Source organism: Adiantum capillus-veneris, chromosome 23 (genome assembly GCF_014529385.1).
Source record: "Adiantum capillus-veneris isolate H3 chromosome 23, ASM1452938v2, whole genome shotgun sequence".
Lineage (NCBI taxonomy): Eukaryota > Viridiplantae > Streptophyta > Polypodiopsida > Polypodiales > Pteridaceae > Adiantum > Adiantum capillus-veneris.
This window is the reverse complement of record NC_140953.1, coordinates 30008577-30025170: the sequence shown is the minus strand read 5'-3', so window position 1 is coordinate 30025170 and position 16594 is coordinate 30008577.

Below are 16594 nucleotides of genomic sequence, written 5' to 3'. Positions count from 1 at the left end.
TTTACACTAGTGAAACACAAACAGACCAACGGTTACAAAGACTGGGCATCTATTGGCCAAACATGGAACACAGTATCCATAAATATGTAAAATCTGGTGATAGTTGCATAATACAGCCCCCAATGGAACATGCCACCATGTTTCGTGTAGTACAAGCACCTAAATGGATTGCTCACATAGTTGAGTACTTAAAAAATAAAACCTTTCCAGCCGAATGGGGCACAACAAGAATGAAAACTGTCGAAGAAGAGGCCAAACACTATCTGCTCATTGACAACCAACTGTATAGGCGGGGAAAGAACAAACAATTACGGTTGTGTGCTACAGAAAGCGAATATTATGTCATCCTAGATCAAGCACACTTAGGAAAACCCGGGGGACACTTCTCTGCTGATAAAATGGCAAAGCTCGTGCTACATCAGTCATATGGTGGCCAACCCTGTTCATGGATGCAGCAACATATGTCAAACAATGTGATGAATGTCAACGCACAAAACCACCCCAAAGGAGAGATGAAATGCCACTGAGGCCAATGATGGGTGTACATGCTTTTGCCAAATGGGGCATTGCCATCATTGGTCCCATGATACCTCCAGGATACAAGACTCATGCATAATACATCATCGTAGCAACAAACTACATGACAAAATGGGCGGAAGCAAAAGCAACCCAAAAAAATGATGCAAGGACTACAACTCAGTTCCTTTTCGAAAACATGTTTACGCGGTATGGACTACCAATCAAAATAGTGAGCGATAGAGGAACACACTTTGTGAGCGACGTCATTGAGAGCCTCCTTGATGAATTCATGGTGGTCCATCACAAGTTAGCACCCTATCATCCGCAAGCCAATGGACAGGCAGAGATAACCAACAAAATCCTATGCACAGTGCTCACCAAGATAATGAGTGACTCGAGAAATGATTGGGATCAAAAGTTACACACGGCCTTATGGGCTTACCACGTAGATTTTAAAACTTCCATTGGAATGACTCCCTTTAACCTGATATTCGGTATTAATGCGATACTACCATTGGAATTCCTAATCAAATCCCTCAAAGTGGCAACACAATTAGGATGGACGGGCCATGAGCTTTCGGAGAGACTAGACACCCTAGAACAATTAGATGAAACTAGACTTAAAGCGATAACTGGGATATATGCTCAGAAAAAGCAAATGAAAGCTTTCCATGATCAACACGTGATTGGTAAGGAGTTCAAAAAGGGGATTACGTTCTCATGTATACCCTAAAATAGCACTCCAAAAAACTCAAAAAGCGAGGAATGGGGCCTTTTGTAATCCATGATATATTGCAAAGTGGGGCCATCAAACTTGCAACATTCGCAGGAGAGGAGATGCCTAATTGGACGAGTGGTTGCAGGTTAAAGAAATATCTTCTTCCGCTGACACCAGAAGAACTCGCAACACTCCATGCAGCAGCTCAGCGCAAACGTTAAGCGCAGGACATTCGGGAACAAGCACAACAGGAAGTCAAACTCATATTAAAACGTAGGGAAGAAGCAAACTTCTAGAGGAAAGAACAATAGGACATGGCTATTAAGAATGCTCTGATAGCATCCATACAAACGACGGCTACATGGTTAGGAGGAATGGATCTACGCATTCAGTTACAACTTGCCAACGGCACCATCGAAAGAGTGTTAGTGGACATAGGGGCCAGAGCTAATGTATTAACTACTCCACTTTTAGAAAAATCACACAGGAACCTCTAATGCCCAACACTATGGGGTTCAAAATCGCAAAGAAAGGTACTATGGACAGTCTAGGCCAAATAAATTTTCCAATCACCATTGATGGGATATTTTATCCACATCAATTTCATGTGGTCGAAGATCAACATCTTAACGAAGCAGTTATTCTGGGAGTGCCGTGGATGCGCTTTTATCAAGCCACACCAAACTGACAGGACAACAATTTACTCATCGAACATGAGGGCCAATCTTTAGCCACGCCATTCGTACAAATGGACCATGTATGGGAACCTCTACCATCCCCACATGCAGCAACTCAACGATCATCCACCACCATGGTCACAAAAATATGGGTTAAGAAATCAATCATAGAAACGAAGCTTAGGCAATTGTGGATACCTAAACGACAAACCAATACACGTAAACCTACATTGCCTACATAGAAATTAAACCACCACAAATTGCCCACCGCTATTGTCAAACGGGCTAACCCAATGGACCACTATCTTCGACATCCAAACACACTCAAATGGGTATAGCAACCAAAACAACCTAGCCTTCACGATGCCTCTTCTAGCGGGTCCATACCTAAGCAATTTCGATGGCAACCCAAAAAATGCCAAAAAGCAACCCCACCGGCAACATCAAAACTTTTGTAGGTCACAGTCAAACACAAAGCGCGTCTTCTCCAATTACTATTGTTCGGACCACGAAACTTCCAAGGAACCTTGCCACCAACAGCCACTAAACATATTGATCAACACCTATCTCTTGCACAACATTTTGTTTTCCCATGTATATCCTCCATCAACATCATAGAGCCACACTATACGACTATGCATAGACACGTGCTTTATTCTCAAGCACTCTGACACATGTTCGTTGCAGACGACTCACTCTAGGAAGGGGGGAAATGCGGCTGGATTATCATTTGTATATACCATTATTATCATCTTACTTCTTTTCTTTTCTTTTCGTTTCCTTTCCTTTTCTTTAAAAAACACAAGTTTTTAAGAGCTTGACAGACTCTTAGTTGGCATAATCATGAGCCATACCGTCACCACCTAATACCTATAATAAGAGTATGTATATAAGGGAGGCGACACTAATTTTGGCTAATTTTGGCCGACTAATAATCATTGTAAATAATTTTCTTTTACAAAAAAGCAAAAAATGACAAGTAATCAACAAAAAATTGATAAGTCGCGAGCCAGGAAGGTCAGAATCTACTTTTGAAAGCAAACGCCAAAACTTCAAAGCGAAGACTTCAAACATGGAAAATATGGGAAAATTCAACACAAGATGAATTTTGAGCCAACTTCTAAAGGATCAAAACTGCAGATCGAACGCCATTTGTAAACCGAGTGTCAGAATGACGAATGGTTCGAACCGCAGGTGATATGAACAACAAGATATGAGCAATGAAGGTAAGTATAAATGGGACATCCCGGCTAGACTGGGATCATATAGTCAAAAGGGGCAACAGAAGCTCATTCGCATTCACACACACACACACACACACACACACACACACACACACACACACACACACACACACACACACACACACACACACACACACACACACACACACACACAGAGAGAGAGAGAGAGAGAGAGAGAGAGAGAGAGAGAGAGAGAGAGAGAGAGAGAGAGAGAGAGAGAGAGAGAGAGAGAGAGAGAGAGAAATCCACAGGAGCATATGGTTTTCGGAGTTGCTTTTGCCCACTGCGACCACCTCGGTGGATCTCACTACACCAGATTTGACAACTATGATCATTAACCTTGCAAGAGCATGTGTGTGTGACCACCCATACTGCATCAACAGTACCAAAACAACAAATCGAAGCAGTACAAGGTCACAAAATCGGCAAACTAACAGGGCCAATGAGGAAGTCCAAAACCCATCAAAAACAAGAAAAACTTCATCAATAGACCCCAACTAGCTGACAGAATCAGCCAAGCTAAAACCAACAGAAAAAATTGCTGGAACATGGATCGCGATCCATGTTTCCCAAACCCTAAAATCATGGAAACTTCTACAGGAGCAACAATAGAGGGTCAGGAACAAACTCCTATGACTGGTTTTTAAAAAAGCATCCCAACATGGATCGCAATCCATGTTCCTTTTTGCAAAAATCATAATAAAAGTGGCTCACTAGTTGGACAATGTACAAATAGTCCTTGTGTTGCAAAATGATCACAAAAAGTGCTCTAAAGATCATCAAATCCACCTGGATTGCTACTTTCAGTTTAAAAATGGTCTTTTGGTCAATTTACTGCTAAAGTTATTTGGGAAACTTCACACTCTCCTCGAAGCCTATCAACAAGCAAATGTAACCTAAGAATGGTGATGGGATCAAATCTAAGCAAAAGTTTACTTAAAAAATGGTGAAACTTGCAGGATTCAGTTTGCCTTCTCAAAAGAATTCAATGTCTGGGAGAAACTACCAAGGAACCAAGAAAAGCTATGAACTACAGACCTAAATCATCAGAAATCAAAGCAAGGAGAGATCTCAGGCAAAAGATGACTCCAAAAGTGGTTGCCAGAAACAGATTTGGTCAAAACGGAAAAAATATGGCCATAAACTGAAAAATGGGGCAAACTATGGAAAAACATGTCCAAAGTTGAAAAAATTTCACCAGTGTACTAGGAAGAGGAAATCTATATTCCGAGCGAACAAAATCGAGCGACACATTTTTTCGAGCGAAGCTTGTCAAAAACTTGATACAAATACAGATATTTGCTTGCTTAATCTCTCTAGGCTAACAAAAAGTAGCTTGTCAAGGGCATGATGGTATGTTAAAACTCTAGCTCCTCCTTGCCCCTAGAATAGCTCTAGTTTCGTTGGTGTAGCACGATGCACAAACTCATGAGCACACAAAAAAACACAAAATACATGTGTTTGCTTCGCTTGCATGTTTCAAACCAATGCAATCCTATCAAGGAACACCTTGGTTATTTTTGAGCTTTAATCTCTCATGTTTTCCATCTTCAAATTTACAATGAAAAGATCTAGGTTGTGCTCCACTTTGCCTTGAAGGTGTCTACTGGTAGGTGCTACTGCATTGCTACCTCAACATCTCAACCTCCCATAGAAGAAGGCAAGTTTCTTCATCCACAACCTATGTCTGAAGGGTAGGCCCAGGAGGTCTAACAATCGCTTCATCAATATTCCAAGCATGAGTGTTGCTATTGTTGCAAAACCACAAAAATCCCTCCACAAGCCCTCTCTCTTGGTTTTGTGCCCATTGCTCGATATTTCCTCCTACCCCAAAATTAGGGTTTTGAAAACCCATTTTTAGCATTACTTGAGCTTGTATTTATAGATCTACCATGCAACATGCATTCTTACCAGGGAGAACATCGAAACATGTAATTTCTTGCCACGTTTTTTTCAACAAATTGCCCAGATTGTTCTAGGCAGATGCTATTTTGGCCATATCTTTAACTCAAGTCTATGGTTGTATATTTCAAGAGTTTCTTTTGGATCAATAAATATTGGAGGTGTTTTGCGTACACTCTTTTCACTTATTGAATCTCTATCATCTCTGTTCTTGAAATTTGCATTTCAAAAACTATCGATTGAGTTGTATCTACTAGTCTTTTACTAGAGGCAGTCTCAGATTGTGTGCTCATAAATTAGGTTGCAAGGTTTGTCATGATTGGTCTTGTGGATGTATGCATGTCCTTCAAGTAGGTATTGTAGTGCACACTTTGTAGCACTACCAAAGACGTATTTGCACATGTGGATTCATAAAGGCCTATGTTTGATTTGTCACATATTGAAACATGTAAACTTGCATGTTTTCCTCCTTCTCAAGTATCTTTTTCTTGGCTCCACCAAAGTAGAGATTGCATATTGCAATTCATTTTCCATTGCCTCATCTACCATTAATTCTCTAAATTTAGGCCTAAAAAAACCTTGATCAACCACAAATTTAGTAAGCATGTTCCATAACTCAAGCATGCTCCACAACTTTATTAAGCATGTTCCATGACCAACAAAAGGTGCAACTTGATGCTCGATGAACTCAACCTTCTAAAACTAGGAAAATTCATGATCTAGCGTGTAAAACATTTTGTTTACTTCATTGTAGTCGAGTTCAAGATTCACGTGCTCATCAAACAATGTTAGTGATCTCAATGAAAAATTGGAGTCTCTCAACTATCGATCATAAGCACCAATTTTTGCCCACGTGTAGGGCCATAGATGATAATATGCCGACCCATTTGTTGGCCTGAGCTTCTTGTAGAGAAAAGATGACATTGCTTCATACATAGAAAAATTATATTGTCAAAAGATGAGATTTATTCTTGAGAATGGTAAAATAGTAGTATAATATGTGACACCCCAATTGGAAGTAAATTTGGCCCGAAGTCTCTTTTTCAACAAGTCTTAGGTAATGTGAAAGAGAATGTGATCAAGACACCAAGATCTTTTTGTTCTTGCTCTTGTGTGACTATGGAACTCTTCCTTGACTAGCCCTTCGGTCATGTGCAACACTTGGTGTTCTACTTTTCTCTTGTGTGACTATGGAAGATTTTCTCTCTCCCTTGACTAGCCCTTCAGTCATGTGAAACACTTGGGATTTTATCTTGTGGTTGGGTGCTTCTATCTCTGATTGAGCTGCTGGCTTTTCACAGTTTACCCAAGACCCACCAAAGCTCCAAATCTTTCACCGCAGCAATCGCATACATTAGTTTTGGACCCCTCACAAATTGGCTACTTTTGCCTTCATTTCTCCCTCTCCTTCCTTCTCTATCATGCCCGAGACAGTGCACAAAATTGTCCCGTGGACTGTTTCATGCAATGTAATGTGCTGGAAAGCGTGCCTCGACTTAGCCTTGAACCGGTTGAGAAATCAAAACATCCGATAGAAAATAGAGTTAAATTGCAAAAGAAATCAAAACATCCGATAGAAGATAGAGTTAAATCCCCCCCCCCCCCCCCCCCCCCCTCTCTCTCACACACACACACACACACACACACACACACACACACACACACACACACACACACACACACACACACACACACACACACACACACACACACACACACACACACATGTGGGTTTCGCTCAATTTTACCATTTGCTCGATAAAGTTTGCTCGGTGTTTGGTAAGACTCTACTAGGAAAACCTATAGGAACAAATGTGCACAAGAACTATATCAGAATTCTTCCCAACATGGATCGCGATCCATGTACCTTTTTGCCCAATATAAGTAAAACCCATGCCATCTGATTCAGTATGATCAAGAAAGCCAAGCCATGGAGTTTCAAGCCATTTGAATCCCAAAATCCACTTCAAAAAGCCAAAATCTCTAAATCTGTACATGATTTCCAAAATTCAGCCCAAGTGTCAAACCATTGATCCAAATCCCAAAATTTTTGGACCAAGTCATAATCAAGATGAACCCTACCAGATGGTATCATCAGATTTCCAAAATATTGCCCAGCATGGATCGCGATCCATGTACCTTAACCCCTTAATTCAGAGAAAATTGCTCAGTAGCATCCCTTTATGCCCAGGAGCAACTTTCCAAGGTTAGAATTCCCAACATGGATCGCGATCCATGTTCCTTTTTGCCAAAATCCATCTGTTACATTACAGTCTTGTGCCTATAGTAATCCTAGGTGCACTGGTGAAATTTGGAGTAGTTTTGACAAAGTTAAGCTCACTTTTTCAATTTATGGTCAAGTTTACACTTTTCGACAATTTTGATCAATGGCTAAAACCTGATTTCACTTGCAAAAATTGGCAACAGGATGCCTCGAAGGAAAGCACAGAGGGAGTGGAATGTGGCACCCTATGAGATAACCGATATCTCATCAAATGAGAAAGCTCATCTCACTGAACAAGTACTTGAAGCAATTCCGGCAAACATCTTCATCGAAAGGTTTCAAGTAGCAGACAGAGACATTGTAAAGACCACCATGTTTCCACAGGAAATGTAGACTTTGTACCAGAAACCAGAAGTGCAAGCAAGGGTCAGGTGCCTACAGCTCGACAACTTCTTACGACTGCCTCCTTGGGGAACAGACTTCAGACGAGCTCACGAGCTAATAAGTTCAATTCGATACAATGGGGAAGCAACTCTGACAGACAAGGATGGGGCAGTCGTTAAGGTAAAAATTATTGCGGAAATTATCAATGAAGCCCTCCACCTGCTCTGCAGGGGACGCACAATCTATTGTAGAAAACGAAGGCAATAAACAATGGTAAATCCTTTTCAAAGCAACGAGGCCACAAGCTGACGTATCAGGACCTAATCTACTCAAAAAATGGAACTGCCATTGCATCTTATATCACAACATTTCAAGGTGCAGAAGCCGCCTAGATATACCGAACCTTTGTTGCATATGGTAGTGGTAATGGCGATGGGCTTGGTTGAAGGCAAGGTGGTCAGTTGCGACTTTGGAAACTACCTTCTTGACACGATTGTGGAAGCAAACTTGAAGGGCAGTCAAAGAAGTAAATCTTACATGAACGGGGGACCAATGATCACACGGATAGCCTATCAAGCACTGGGAATGATCAAGGATCTACCACCTGCCGAAGCGTAGATAGATCTAATCCACAGATCCAAAAGAGTTGCAAGACCAGTGGTAGGACCTTCTACAAGGCCGAATCCAGTAGTCAAACAGACAAGGCAAAGTGCACCTCTAAGGGATTCTGACAGCGAGAAAACTGAGTCAGATGCTCGGAGTAGCCAGGAAGAGGGGTCCCACCCAAGAGATACTCCTTCTGAGTACCAATCTTCGAAGGAGGAGCAGGATAGCCCATACACCCTGGGATATACCTGGTTGAAGAAAAAGGATGCACATTTGGTAGAAGCTATCCCCATTACTCATGCCAGGAGGACAATGAAAGAGGCTCAGGCATTGAGTGAAAAGCTCCACCAACAAAACAAAGATTAATATCAAACCCAAGAAACAGAAGCGGATGATGAGAAAGAAGACGATGAAGCTGAGAATGCTCCACTGATACACAGGCAAACAGGAGCTTTGGAAAGGATCAAGCAACAAAAGAGGAAGGAAGCTGAAGAAAAATGGAAAATTGCCAGCGCCATGCGGTAGCGCATTCACAATGAGCTCAAGCGAAAGATGGAGCATAGGCAGCAAGAAGAATCAAAGAAGCCACGTGTCGATGATCTAGAATCATCTGACGAATCTAGTAAGAATAAAAAAGAGGAAAGTCACTCGCAAGGAGAGGAACAACATGACACACAGGACCAACAAGGTCAAGACCTTGGTTCTCCCAAGGATGCTGAGACACTTTCAGAGACTTCAAAAAAAGAGAAAGGAGAAAGTGCAAGACGGTCGGAGCAAGGGGTCGAAGGAAAGCAGACAGAACAGCAAACGGATCAAAAAACAGAGTCACAAACAAAGCCTGCCACAACCTCTGATGCTTTAAAAGATGTGAAATAAAAGGAAAAGCAAGCTGAGGTGGCTGAGCAATCGGATCAGAGCCGAAAAGACCAGCATGGGCCAAGATCGCCACGCACACAAGTGACCATGAAAGAAGGAGCGGAGATAGTTAAGTCATTTGACATTGATGATCACTTAGAGCAGATCAAACTGCAGTTCCAATGTCAAGGGGCTCTTTACAACCTAAAGGATCTGGAGTTAGAAGACAACAAAAAAGAAGCATCTAGAGCAGCAGCAGAATCCTTGCAGTTAAAGCAAAAACTCGAAGCACTAAAGAACGCACAAGTCCAGGCACAATCGGAGTTGCACAGAGAACAATAGAATGCAACGTACTATTACAAAGAAGTGCAACAATTCAACGAGGAGAACTCCACATTGCAGATCAAACAGCAACGCCTCGAGGAGGAGCTAACCAGAGAAAAGGAACAAAATGAGAAGCTGCAAGGCTTGTATGCAGTGGTTAGCAGGTCTCTAACTCAGCTCTTGGCCATACAGGAGACACCCTCCTCTTCAATGATGACTGCAGGATCTACTTCCTTGAGCCAGGAAATCAAAGAGTTGAAAGAGGCCCTGAAACAAGAGAAATATGATAGACAGATCATGACGGCAGGTCATAGGGCCCTACAACAGGCCAAGGATGAGAAAATCAACGACTTAAAGAGGCAACTGGCTGAGGTAAGAGGGGAATTAGCAGCTTTGAAAGCCAATCAAACAAAGTATTAGCAGGATCCAGGGGAATTTGAGCAGGGAGAAGGATTCGAACAATCAGCGTTTGAAACTCATCAAACTGAGATGCCCACTATGAGCATTAGAAAAGGCACGCAGGAATCTGCAGTTCCAGTTACGACATCCACCTCAGAGTCAGCAAAAGATGAAATTCAGCACTAGATCGCACAAGTAAAGGATCCTTCACACAATGCGTATATGCAATATGAACTAAAAGTGCTGGAATTGCCTGCCCTCCTCATGATCACTCTAGATGAGGTAGCAAAAAATCATGGACACGAGATGATCGCACTACCATTGATGTGGCAAGAAGTTCGATTATGGCAGCAAAAGATGCTCTCGAACTTGAACCAAATAGCAGAGGGGACTACAGAGAGGTTTCGATTACGGTCCTTCAGATTCAAGCCATCCTCGACAATCAACCACTCTGGCAGAAAAAATGGTTCGATCAACGACCAATTGATGAAACATATTACAGGAACACCCCCCAGTATCTCAGGATCGACCCCACTTACTGTCTCATCAATAGACGACGATCTTGGGATAGATTTTATAGTTGGCAAAGCAAAAGACCGGCAGTACTGAACTACTCGGTAATCACCCGGTAATCACAAAACCGCTTAATAACAACCCCCCATCCGAGCATTACATGGTGCAAACTCTAAAAGGAGTAATCAATATGATAAAAGAGATCCCAAATCTTTCTTTTCAGATGCTTGTAAAGATTACCAAAATGCTCATCACGTGCATTACAACTTTCAGAGACACTGAAGCAGCAGAGCATCCCTGGCAAGTTTTTGTTGAGGGTACGCGGGGTATTTGTTGGAATGTGGAGACAGAAATCCCCAACGGAAATGTTATCATGGGATTATATGCAAGAGTCACGTTTCTGCCCTCTCATTACATGCAGAGCTTCGAGGAAGCTTTTATGACAGGTTTCTTTGAAGTGAAATCTTCCATATTCAATCCATTGATGAAAGATCTGCCAGCCCACCACATCGCCTACCAAAGTACCATCAGCAATAATCCCTTCAGAGGGATGGCAACCAAAGTCAAGATTGAAGCAATAGCTCAAAAATTCAAAATCTCACTGCAACGCTCGAAAGAAAACAGTAAAGTAAACTCACTCAGAGACAACTTGCACGAGGACGTGCAATGAATAGGAAGGGGGGAATGTTTGGTGGATACAGGCGCATACATGCATATGCACACGAAACCTTGTGGACACTCTATTTAAAAAAAAAAAAACCATGTAGTTCAACCTAAGATGAGTTGTAATCATGATGTGATTAGACCATACCCTCTTTATTTCTCTGAGTCTACACCCTTGTAAGAGGCCGGATGGACATGGGAAAGCCCCCTAACTTTTAAAGTCAAAACCCTTAGTTTTGAGAAAAGAAGCATCATTAGCTGGAGGAAATAAAAAACATGCACCATGGAGGCTTCTTGTGACTACAACTTGTAATCTTCTTTTCTCCTGAGCTGGTAATCAGAATTCTATTCCGAATAGCACATTGCGTTCCTTGTCTCTTGCTCTACAATCTAAGTGTAATCATTTCCAATCCTGCTGTGGTTTGCAACGTATTGTTTGTGAGCTAAATGCATTGATTTGGGGGTTAAAATGGTTGTTTTCTGATGTTTTGACCATGGATAAGTGTTTCTATGCTGAAGGAAGATCTTTCCAAGTACTTCTATTTCAGTTTTCTGCACATTTTTTGTGATGGATCGTGATTTATGTACCTTCCCAGATGGTGACAGAACTTGGTAGGATTGAGCCCATAAGTGTTGTGATACCTCTCCTTAAGTTTCATGGCATTCCAGATTCGTTTGGATACCGAAAAGGCGTGATGATGTTAAGTGGTGAGATTGGATGCATACTGATTGCCTGACTAGGAAGTGGTTGATTTGCTTTTGTCGTAGAACGAGTAGCCCTTGACTTCACTTTGGTGAGATTGACACTCTCATTAAGTCTCTGTGCCCCATCCCGAGTCGCTTCCTTGCATATTGACATTATGTTAGTACAAAAGAGCTATGTTGCAGACGTCCGTTGCGGCGACCCGCTACCACTTCCCTCTATGAAATTTTGTCTTTTGGCATACAACACATTTAGAAACATACTCTTGTATGTTTGCTTTCATGGTAGGCCAATAGAAATATGTTTCAATCCCCTTTAGGGTAAACTGAATCCCTCTATGCCCTGCATAAGGAGGAGCATGAGATTCATACATTACTTTCTCACGTAGTGAGCTAGTAACGCATAGTCTATTGCCGTAGAGAAGATAACCATCTTGTAGAGTAAATGGTTCCTCTTTCTTCCCTAGTGCAAGGGTTGAAACCACATCTCTAAAATTGGGATCTATATCATACTCATCTATCATAGAAGATAGATCATTGTGAGTTGCTATGGAAACCGCATTCATTCTCGGTCGTCTTGAGAGTGCATCGATTACTTGATTATGCTTGCCAGCAATGTGAGAAATATGAAAATGAAATTGCAAAAGAAAGTTTGCCCACCTCATTTGTTTGTCGAAGAGCTTGGTCTATGTCATGAAGTACTTAAGACTTTGGTGATCCGTTCGCAGAATGAAAGGAGTCCCCAATAAATAGTGCTGCCATGAGTCTAAGGCATGTAGAACTGCAAGGAGTTCCTTTTCATATATGCCTAGAGCTTGCTCAACAGGGTCGAGCCTTCAACTTTCATAGCCTATGGCGTGCCCTTTTTGAAGCAAAACAGCCCCAAGGCAATCACCACAAGCATCGCATTGGACCTCAAATGGCTTTGAGAGATCCCGTAGTGTAAGCACAGGTTGAGAGATAAGCTTTTCTTTAAGCTTTTCAAAAGCATTGTTCTCCTTGGAGACCATGTGTACCTAACGTTTTTCTTTGTTAGGTCATGTAATGGTCCTGCTATTAGTGAGAACTTCTCTATGAAGCGTCTATAGTATGCGCACATACCTATAAAGATTCTTAACTCATGAAGATTCCTTGGTTAGGCCATCCTTTTATTACCTCTAACTTTGATGGATCCATTTGAATGCCATCTTGAGAGATAATGTGACCTAAATACTGAATCTCTTGCAAGAAAAATTCACTTTCCTTTCAATTAACATAAAGTTTATTCTCTCTTAGAACTTGAAATATTACCTGGAGGTGTTTCTTGTGTTCGTCTAATGAATTAGAGTAGATGATGATATCATCAAAGAACACTCCAGTAAAGGTTCCATGAGGCATGAATAGCTTCTCCATCAAGCGGTTGAATGTGGCTGGTGCATTGGTCAAACCAAAAGGCATGACAATGTATTTGTAAAGACCAAACATAGTGCGAAATGCGGTCTTTACAATGTCTTGATCAATTATCCTTATTTGATGATAACCACTTTTTAGGTCAATCCTACTGAAGTAGGTGGACCCTTGTAGCTTATCAAATAGGTCCTCTACCCGTGGAACGGGAAACCTATTCTTGATAGTGATCCTATTCAGTGCTCTATAGTCGACACACATACGATATGTGACGTCTGTCTTTTGCACTAGTAGCACATGAGAACAAAATAGAGATGAGCTAGGCCTAGCCATGCCCTTCTCAACTAGCTCATGCACTTGCTGCATAATCTCCTCTTGTTGAGCTTGAGAAACTCTATAAGGAGGTTTGTTAGGCGGTGTACTTCCTGGAAGAAGTTCAATTGCATGGTCATCATTACCTCGTTTAGGAGGTAGCTCACAAGGGATGTTATCAATAAAGACATATTGAAACCCCTTGAGAAAATTGAATAACTCTAATTCCTTTTGATTGTGTATATTTTCTTTTGCTAAAACATTAGGTTCATTTTGAGAATCTTTAACAAAAATCATGTACACGGAAATAGAGCTCTTTATTGACTTGTTGAAAGCTTGTGTATGTACAATGGGTATAGTGTTACCCATTTCCTTAGCATCTATATATATATCTTTTTCCCTGAACTTAAAGGAGATTCTCCTTTTAGGGAATTTGACATTGGCAGCCATGCGATCAAACCATGTTGCCCCTAGGATTACATCCTCATGCTTGAGAGGAGAGATAAAGAAGTCCTCTTTGTCCACATAGCTTTGGACATGGAGCCTCAATTTCCCGATTAAGGGAGTGGAAGGTTCTTGCACCTTGAAAGCACCATATGCGGGTAGGACATCTCCCATCTCGTAGGCTTGTATGCCTAGCTTGGTGCCAACTCTATAGATATAAAATTGTGAGTAGAACCAGGGTCAAAGAGAATAAAAGCATCATGTTCTCTTACCTTTCCCCAAGCATGGCATAGAGGAGATCCTTTGTGATGAATTTCCTCCTCTTGGATTTCAACCAAGGTAGCTCTAGGAGGTTCATGGCAAGTGTTCTTTTGGAGACAAGCGCGGTATGCATGCCTTTGCTCGCTGCACTTGAAACAATGGTTATCCTTGCGATAATGCTCAAGCCCTTCAGGAGAGAGTTTATTTTTGCCTTTATAAACTCCCTTCTCTTTAGCTTTGTTGGAGTGGCCCTTAGGAGACTTTTGGACATTGTCCTTCCCCTTAGGCTCATTGGAACCCTTATTTTCCGTGGGCTTATAATTTCTTTTAGCTCCCATTTGGAAATTGATTCGAGAGGCCACCAGAGTATGGTGTATAACCGCTGATATGGTGCGTGGCCTTTGGGAGTTGACATACTCCACCATTTCTTCAGTTAAGTCCTCACAAAATTGTTGCTTTTTCTCTCCAAAATCCAACTTTTTGAAGACAGTGGCTTTGAGTTGTAGGTCCCAAAGCCTGTCTACATATTTGTGAATGGATTCATAGGGAGAGAGCTTCAAGCTTCGCCATTCGGTGAGTATTCTGTCTTTGGCATCACTGGCCAAAAACTGCTTCATAATGGAAGCTCTTAAAGCTTTCCAGGTTTGTGGAGCTTCACCATTGGCCTGTAGGCTAGACCACCATTGCCTGGCAGAATTTTGAAAGTGCATAGCTACATGCTGTAGCTTAGAGGACTCCATGAAGCCCTCATCTCCAAACGCCGCATCGAATTGTTGGTAAAGGCCAAGACTTTGTTTGCAGCACCAAAAGTGCCATCATAGGTAAGGAAAGAGATGCTCTTCCCTCCCTCTTTGAACTTCTTGAGCTTGGATGACCTCTTCCACGCGGCATAGGATTTCCTATGGCCTCTTCTTTTTGATGGTTCAAAGGTTGCACCATCACTTTCTTCAGAAGATAAAGAATTTGAGGAAGATGGCGAAGAGGGTGACCTCTTTCTCACCTTTTTCTTGCCTTGATCTTCGTTGTCTTCACCATCACTTTCATAAGAGGAAGAGGATGGAGAAGATGGAGAAGAGGATGTCCTCTTTCTCACCTTTTTCTTCTCTTGCTTTTTGTCATCCCTCTTTGAAGTATGGTGTGGAGAAGTACGCGATGGTCTTCTCCGTTTTGGAGGTGATGGAGAGCGTTTAGCCCGCTGTCTTTGTGGAGCCATCTCCGTCGAGGTGGCGGGAGACTCACTTCTTTCTCGTTCCTTCGTTGGAGGCTCTTGAGTTCTCCTTTGAGAACGAGATGCGTAATCAAGGAGCAAATTTCAGAGCCCTTCATAGGGATCCTCTTCTTCTTTCCGAATCAAACTAGGCCATACATACCCCTCTTGCAAGATCTTATGCAAGGTGATCTTTAGAGCAAAATGGCCGCCACATGCACCTTCATGATTCTCTTCCAACACTCTATAAAGCTCCTCCCGCCAAGGTACACGTCACAACACGAGATCAACCCCTTTCATGTATAAGACATCACCAATCAATTTGTACCTGGATGCTCTACGCACAAAGCCATACTTCTTAGACTTCTAAATGTCCTTTGGAATGATTCCTGTTAGCAAAAACTCCTCTTCTTGAGCCAAACTTTCCCGGCCATGATAAAGAGGTAAGTTGGTTCTCAACACAAATAGCTCCCCAATCATACTTTGAGTTGCTTCATGTGCCTCTCCATTTAGAGCACGTTCAATGTGTCTGATGCTCCATGCTTTGAACTTTTTTAACAGGCCTTTAATTCTGAAACACATTTCCTTCAATGAGGTGTTCTTGCTCTGCCACACACCCATCACTTGCTTCACAACTAACAAGGCATCAACTTTTATGCTCAACCTTCTAATCCCATGCTTCAAACAAATGTGTAATCCGGCTTCCAAAGTAGCATATTCAGCCTCATTGTTACTATGCGCATCCAACTTGAACCCTCTCTTGCATACTAGCTTCCCCTCTAGATCATAAAGTGCTATACCCCCTGAAGCCGCATCAGGGCTCTTTCTATATGAGCCATCAAAGAACAACACATGTGCATTGCTGATCTGTGGAACTTCTTCGACTACCTTTCTCACCACCTCTTCCTTAACAAGAAGGGGATTCTCCTTGTAAGTCAACAAATCAGCTAGGGTAGCCCTTGTACTGTCTTCCACTAGAAAAGAGAACTCAAACTCTTGCAGCTCAATTACCCATTTCTTGACCACATTTGACATGTTAGTGCCATTAATTAACTATGGAAAAAAGGCGTAGCTTGTCAAGAAAACAAAAGGTCGTAGTAGCAAGTAATGACGAAATCATGGAAAAGCAAATATTATGATGGCCATCACTAGCTTTACTTCCGAGAAATTTCTCTTTGCTACCAGCTTCACTCGGCTTGCACAATATACTGGCCTCATATAATAGTTGCCCTTCCCCTTTTGCAATAGCATGGC